Consider the following 8,705-nt stretch of genomic DNA (forward strand, 5'->3'; position numbering starts at 1 on the left):
TGGTTAAACTGTAGTAGGGTCCACATAGATACTAGTCATGCTGGTGTAGTCTATAGCTGAGCTGGTTAAACTGTAGTAGGGTCCACATAGATACTAGTCATGCTGGTGTAGTCTATAGCTGAGCTGGTTAAACTGTAGTAGGGTCCACATAGATACTAGTCATGCTGGTGTAGTCTATAGCTGAGCTGGTTAAACTGTAGTAGGGTCCACATAGATACTAGTCATGCTGGTGTAGTCTATAGCTGAGCTGGTTAAACTGTAGTAGGGTCCACATAGATACTAGTCATGCTGGTGTAGTCTATAGCTGAGCTGGTTAAACTGTAGTAGGGTCCACATAGATACTAGTCATGCTGGTGTAGTCTATAGCTGAGCTGGTTAAACTGTAGTAGGGTCCACATAGATACTAGTCATGCTGGTGTAGTCTATAGCTGAGCTGGTTAAACTGTAGTAGGGTCCACATAGATACTAGTCATGCTGGTGTAGTCTATAGCTGAGCTGGTTAAACTGTAGTAGGGTCCACATAGATACTAGTCATGCTGGTGTAGTCTATAGCTGAGCTGGTTAAACTGTAGTAGGGTCCACATAGATACTAGTCATGCTGGTGTAGTCTATAGCTGAGCTGGTTAAACTGTAGTAGGGTCCACATAGATACTAGTCATGCTGGTGTAGTCTATAGCTGAGCTGGTTAAACTGTAGTAGGGTCCACATAGATACTAGTCATGCTGGTGTAGTCTATAGCTGAGCTGGTTAAACTGTAGTAGGGTCCACATAGATACTAGTCATGCTGGTGTAGTCTATAGCTGAGCTGGTTAAACTGTAGTAGGGTCCACATAGATACTAGTCACGCTGGTGTAGTCTATAGCTGAGCTGGTTAAACTGTAGTAGGGTCCACATAGATACTAGTCACGCTGGTGTAGTCTATAGCTGAGCTGGTTAAACTGTAGTAGGGTCCACATAGATACTAGTCACGCTGGTGTAGTCTATAGCTGAGCTGGTTAAACTGTAGTAGGGTCCACATAGATACTAGTCATGCTGGTGTAGTCTATAGCTGAGCTGGTTAAACTGTAGTAGGGTCCACATAGATACTAGTCATGCTGGTGTAGTCTATAGCTGAGCTGGTTAAACTGTAGTAGGGTCCACATAGATACTAGTCATGCTGGTGTAGTCTATAGCTGAGCTGGTTAAACTGTAGTAGGGTCCACATGGATACTAGTCATGCTGGTGTAGTCTATAGCTGAGCTGGTTAAACTGTAGTAGGGTCCACATAGATACTAGTCATGCTGGTGTAGACTATAGCTGAGCTGGTTAAACTGTAGTAGGGTCCACATAGATACTAGTCATGCTGGTGTAGTCTATAGCTGAGCTGGTTAAACTGTAGTAGGGTCCACATAGATACTAGTCATGCTGGTGTAGTCTATAGCTGAGCTGGTTAAACTGTAGTAGGGTCCACATAGATACTAGTCATGCTGGTGTAGTCTATAGCTGAGCTGGTTAAACTGTAGTAGGGTCCACATAGATACTAGTCATGCTGGTGTAGTCTATAGCTGAGCTGGTTAAACTGTAGTAGGGTCCACATAGATACTAGTCATGCTGGTGTAGTCTATAGCTGAGCTGGTTAAACTGTAGTAGGGTCCACATAGATACTAGTCATGCTGGTGTAGTCTATAGCTGAGCTGGTTAAACTGTAGTAGGGTCCACATAGATACTAGTCATGCTGGTGTAGTCTATAGCTGAGCTGGTTAAACTGTAGTAGGGTCCACATGGATACTAGTCATGATGGTGTAGTCTATAGCTGAGCTGGTTAAACTGTAGTAGGGTCCACATAGATACTAGTCATGCTGGTGTAGACTATAGCTGAGCTGGTTAAACTGTAGTAGGGTCCACATAGATACTAGTCATGCTGGTGTAGTCTATAGCTGAGCTGGTTAAACTGTAGTAGGGTCCACATAGATACTAGTCATGCTGGTGTAGTCTATAGCTGAGCTGGTTAAACTGTAGTAGGGTCCACATAGATACTAGTCATGCTGGTGTAGTCTATAGCTGAGCTGGTTAAACTGTAGTAGGGTCCACATAGATACTAGTCATGCTGGTGTAGTCTATAGCTGAGCTGGTTAAACTGTAGTAGGGTCCACATAGATACTAGTCATGCTGGTGTAGTCTATAGCTGAGCTGGTTAAACTGTAGTAGGGTCCACATAGATACTAGTCATGCTGGTGTAGTCTATAGCTGAGCTGGTTAAACTGTAGTAGGGTCCACATAGATACTAGTCATGCTGGTGTAGTCTATAGCTGAGCTGGTTAAACTGTAGTAGGGTCCACATAGATACTAGTCATGCTGGTGTAGTCTATAGCTGAGCTGGTTAAACTGTAGTAGGGTCCACATAGATACTAGTCATGCTGGTGGTGATGGTCCCCAGATGTGATGATTTATTCTGCTCTGTTTTATGTACGATCCTTATTTTCTGACTGATTTGAATTTGAAGAGATTTAAGGTTTTCATATTTGCTAAAATACAATGTCCATTTCCATGAATCATGATGTCTGGTGTTGATGTAACAACAGGTGGTCTTTTCAATCCACTATCCAGAGTCAGGAACAGATGAAGTTAGGTCTGCTACTGTTCAGTGATTAAATATATATACTTCTGTGAATATATGAACCATTTCCTTCAAAAAATAAACTGCTCACATTCTGGAGATAAACTTTGTAAGGACTGTGTGTGTTTTTATGTAAATAGTTTCTGAAAAATGTGTGTCCAGCTCAAATGCTGATTGTTGTTGTAAATGAGCGTTCTAAATGAGGGTTCTAAAGGAACGTTCTAAATGAGGGTTCTAAATGAGCATTCTAAATGAGGGTTCTAAATGTGTGTTCTAAATTGAGAGGTAGCCTGACTGCCATTAGGTTCCGAGATGAGATCCTCAGACCCCTTGTGAGACCATATGCTGGTGCGGTTGGCCCTGGGTTCCTCCTAATGCAAGACAATGCTAGACCTCATGTGGCTGGAGTGTGTCAGCAGTTCCTGCAAGAGGAAGGCATTGATGCTATGGACTGGCCCGCCCGTTCCCCAGACCTGAATCCAATTGAGCAAATCTGGGACATCATGTCTCGCTCCATCCACCAACGCCACGTTGCACCACAGACTGTCCAGGAGTTGGCGGATGCTTTAGTCCAGGTCTGGGAGGAGATCCCTCAGGAGACCATCTGCCACCTCATCAGGAGCATGCTCAGGCGTTGTAGGGAGGTCATTCAGGCACGTGGAGGCCACACACACTGCTGAGCCTCATTTTGACTTGTTTTAAGGACATTACATCAAAGTTGGATCAGCCTGTAGTGTGGTTTTCCACTTTAATTTTGAGTGTGACTCCAAATCCAGACCTCCATGGGTTGATAAATTGGATTTCCATTGATTATTTTTGTGTGATTTTGTTGTCAGCACATTCAACTATGTAAAGAAAAAAGTATTTAATAAGATTATTTCTTTCATTCAGATCTAGGATGTGTTGTTTAAGTGTTCCCTTTATTTTTTTGAGCAGTATATATACTACTTTATTCATCTCAATACCAGAACAATATAAATACTACTTTATTCATCTCAATAACAGAACAATATAAATACTACTTTATTCATCTCAATGCCAGAACAATATAAATACTACTTTATTCATCTCAATAACAGAACAATATAAATACTACTTTATTCATCTCAATAACAGAACAATATAAATACTACTTTATTCATCTCAATACCAGTACAATATAAATACTACTTTATTCATCTCAATAACAGTAGCCCACCAAGTACAATATAAATACCGATTGTAAATATGGTATTGGAACTGACCCCGTATAAATTACACAGTGTCCTACACATTGTAAATATGGTATTGGAACTGACCCCGTATAAATACTGAACAAAAATATTAAATGCAACATGCTACAATTTCAAAGATTTTACTGAGTTACAGTTCATAGAAGGAAATCAGTCATTTAAATAAATAAATTAGGCCCTAATCTATGGATTAGACATGACTGGGAATACAGATATGCATCTGTTGGTCACAGATACCGTTAAAAGTTAGGGGTGTGGATCAGAACCAGTCAGTATCTGGTGTGACCACCATTTGCCTCATGCAGCGCGACACGTCTTCTTCACATAGAGTTGATCAGGCTGCTGATTGTGGCCTGTGGAATGTTGTCCGACTTCCTCTTCAATGGCTGTGTGAAGTTGCTGGATATTGGCGAGAACTGGAACACGCTGTCGTACACGTCTATCCAGAGCATCCCAAACATGCTCAATGAGTGACATGTCTGGTGAGTATGCAGGCCATGGAAGAACTGGGACATTTTCAGCTTCCAGGAATTGTGTACAGATCCTTGTTGACATTATCGTGCTGAAACATGAGGTGATGGAGGAGGAAGAACGGCACGACAACGGGGCCCCAGGATCTCGTCACGGTATCTCTGTGCATTCAAATTGCCATTGATAAAATGCAATTGTGTTCGTTGTCCGTATCTTACCGTACGCAGCAGGTTAGGAGAAAAAAACGTATCAGGTTGTGATAATTAAGTTAAGGTTAGGAAAATGGTTAGGGTTAGCTAAAATGCCCCCCCAAAAATATTATATATACTTTTATGTTTCCACACCTCACAAGCTACAGACAACATGGAAAGCGGTAATATGTCTAGATGGGATACAGCTTTTGTCAAATTGACATCTAAGTATATTATATATTTTTGGTGTATTTTAGCTAAACTTAACCATTTTCCTAACCTTAACCTAATTATCATAACCTTTTTCTCCTAACCTGCTACGTACGTTCTCCTAAACTTACTGCGAAAAGTTGTTTTTTTGTTTGTTTGTTGACAAAAGCTGTATCCCATCTAGACTCAAAATCACAGTCCTCCCACAATCCTCTCCTTCCATTTTTAATCCCGACATCCACTGCGGTCTCCACCGGACAAGATGGCGGACAGAATAGGTACGTCGGTTGTCTGTAAAAAAATAAAATAAACGTTTACAGGTTTTAATTAATTTTTTTATTAATTAAACTGACATTTTCACTTCAGCATTTACATGCGAAACATTGTATTTTATTACATTTTAAAAAAGCAAGTTAGTTAATAATGTTTCTATGTTGTGTTTTTGAAGGCCGCGGTAAATCCATGGTTACGAGTCAAGTCAAGGAATTTACTGTCATGGTCATTAAAACGGACAAAATACAACTTTAAAAACAGCTTGGGTATATTACAAGGAGGAGAATAAGGGAAAAAAAACAAATAGAAATATATATATATTCCCTGACAGTTTCTCTAAACGGTTGTAAAAATATTCAACTAATTTTACAGCGTTTTGCGTCCAGACGATATGCTAGGTGGCTAGGTATTTAGCCAGGTAAGTTAGTTAGCTATATGTCTGTATTTGATTTGATATAATGTGGAATAGGTTCTGTTTTTTGTTTTCTCATTTCTTTGGGAATAACCTCTGGCTGTTATGTTTTATATGTTACTGTTAAAATAAAAAGTTAGCTAAGCTAAGCTAGTTAGCCTGCAGGACTAGCCTCTTGCAATGCAGTCGGAGTTAGCAACGTTATGTAGCTTGCTGGCTAATGACAGGCTAACTGGTTATGACAAACAGCCTTGTCTCAACATAACTCCCGTGACTTTGAACTAGCTAACTTTAGCTAACTATCATATATATTTCGATATGCTAGGTGGCTAGGTATGTAGCCATGTTGGAGGCGCTGGAAGATGGCGGCGAGTGTAGACGAGATTTCAGCTTGCTCCGAGTAACCTTACTTAAATGTAACGGAACTTGGCTTATAGTAAACACAATAGAGAACAACGCTTAGTTGACCGATAATTTGATTCATAACTTTGAGAAATGGAAGGAAAAAATGTGCGAAAGAGCAAAGGGAGGAGAAGGCAGTTGCTAGCTGAGCACTCATACGTTGGAGAAAAACCGCCACCTGACTCCTCAGGAGAAGAAATGGAGGATTCTGGACATTCGGTTGATTCTGACAATGCAGTCAATAGTCCTGCACCCAAAAAGACACATAAAGAATTATCTTTGCGCGAACTACAGATCAACATAATCGATGCTGTAAACGAAAGAGCCGACGGTCTGGAGAAAATGATACGCGAAAACACATCAAAAATAGTTGACCTCGAGACCTCTCTGAATCATGCATACAAGAGTATCGAAGAGCTTAAACTTGCAAACACTGCTACGTCTGAGAAATGCATTGCTCAGGAGAAGACCATCGCAGACATGCAAGAGCGCTTATCGGAAGCAGAGCGATACCGGAGAAGGTGGGGGCTACGGCTTTACGGTGTCCCCGAGAACCAGGATGAGAATGTGAAGCGCTTAGTAAGAGACATCTGTAACCGTGTGGCACCGGACTTTCCCGATGGATATATGGATATGGCTGTGGATGTCGCTCATCGGATTGGGAAGAAACAAGATGCCATCGTCAGCCGATCGATCATCATCCAGTTTGCTTTTCGCACAGCGAGAGATGCAGTTTGGAAGAAAGCAAAGGAAAGCGCCTTTCTGAAAGAAAAAAACTTAGATTCGGGGAGGATTTGACTGTAGCAGACAAGGCAGCAAAGGCAAAATTGTGGCCTCTCGTACAACAGGCCCGAAATCAAGGAAACGGTGGATACTACAGGGGAATCAGAGCTTTTTTCGCCAACGGTAAAGAAATACGACCGGGGTGATTTGATTTGTTCTGTCGGTAGGTTTACAAGGTAGTTCCTTCCCCACTGCAAACTGAACGTTCTACTTTTGAAACATGGTGTTACTATTTTACAAGTTAAGAATTCTGTTAATACATATATGAAGCAACTTTTTATAGAGAGGGTAAAGTTGAGATTGCATAGGATTTTTCTTTCTATTCTATAGATATGGACTTGAAGTTTATGTCAATCAATGCCAGGGGGATACGTAACATGTTGAAGAGAAAAGCTTTTGTTTTGTTTTGTAAGGACTGCAACGCAGATCTTGTATTCGTTCAAGAAACACATTCATGCAAAGAGGACTATAATTATTGGAAAAATCAGTGGGGCAGTGACATTTTTTTGGCCCACGGGACAAATCATTCAGCTGGGGTTGCAATTTTAGCACACAATTTCAAAGGGACATTTTTGTTTACTCAAATGGACTCCAATGGACATTGGCTAGTAGCGGTCATCAACCACATGGACAGATTATTTGTGTTGTGTAATGTATATGGATACTGTTCTAGTCCTCCAAATAACTTACTTCTAGAGGAAATTGAAGAAATTGTTAAAAATCTTCTGAGAAAATATCCATCCAGTCAGATAATAGTTGGTGGAGATTTTAATATGGTTTATTCTAATGAGACTGATAGATTGCCTCATAGGCCTAACATTGGTGTGAACAAGTTGGTGAATTTCTGCCAAAGCCTGGACTTAATTGACATATGGAGAGTAAAAAACCCTGGAGAGATACAATACACATGGAGTAATAGAGATCGTTCCTTACAATCAAGAATTGATTTGTGGGTGATAACCTCTAGTCTTGTGCCCAACACTGTAGAGGTGAAAATACTGCCTGCAGTCCTGACGGATCATAAAGTCATATGGTTGACTGTAAGAATATGCAGTAATGATGGTAAGAAATACTCTGGTGGTTACTGGAAACTAAATAACTCATTGTTATTGCATGATGATTTAAAAAATGTGATTAAGAATCTAATTTCTGTTTACTGGAGTTTAGCTACATCTAATGCAGAATATGGGAAATATTGGGAACTGCTGAAATTTAAAATCCGCTCAGCCTGTATTACTTATGGAAAACGGCTTGCTTTAAGAAGGAGATGTGAGGTAGCTGAACTCTCTAAAACAATTGCCGATATCACAGAGATTGAGCATCTTCATCTTAATGAGAAAGATAAATTGAATGATTTACAGAATCAACTAGATACATTGTATGAGGAAAAGGCTAGAGGAGCTTTCATAAGATCTAGAAAACAATGGCTTGAAAAAGGTGAAAAGAACAGTAGATACTTTTTTAATTTGGAGAAGAGGAGAGGGGAACTCAACACACTTCGGAAACTTAAAATTAATGGGGTTACCACTGAGGATAGAGAGTTGTTATCAGAATTTACCACTAAATTTTATGAGAATCTTTACTCCTTAGATAACAATTTGAGTGACTCTAAGGATCTCCTTGATTCTATAGAGAATGTTAATTCGATTAGTGAAGAACTCAATCAGTCTTGTTGCCAAGATTTATCCATTATGGACATCCAGTACGGGGTTGCTCAGTTAAAAAAGAACAAATCTCCAGGTTGTGATGGATTAACCTCTGAATTTTACAAAACCTTCTTTGAAGAAATAGCACCTTTTTTACTTGAAACCTTTAAGGAGGCTATAAAGAAGGGAGAACTACCTGCCTCTCTGAAGCAAGGGGTTATTACTCTTATACCTAAACCACACAAGGATCTCCTAAGTATTGATAATTGGCGTCCAATCACACTCCTAAATAACGACTACAAAATTATAGCCTTAATCTTTGCAAAAAGGTTAAAGTCTTGCTTAAATGATCTGATTGATGAATGTCAATCAGGGTTTATGAAAGGGCGCCATATATCTAATAATCTGAGGCTGATATTAGACTTGGTTGAGTATCGTGATCTATTAGATGACTTCCCTGTTATCCTATTTCTGGATTTTCAGAAAGCA

This window comes from Salmo salar, unplaced genomic scaffold (assembly GCF_965601325.2).
Source record: "Salmo salar unplaced genomic scaffold, fSalSal1 ptg000858l, whole genome shotgun sequence".
NCBI lineage: Eukaryota > Metazoa > Chordata > Actinopteri > Salmoniformes > Salmonidae > Salmo > Salmo salar.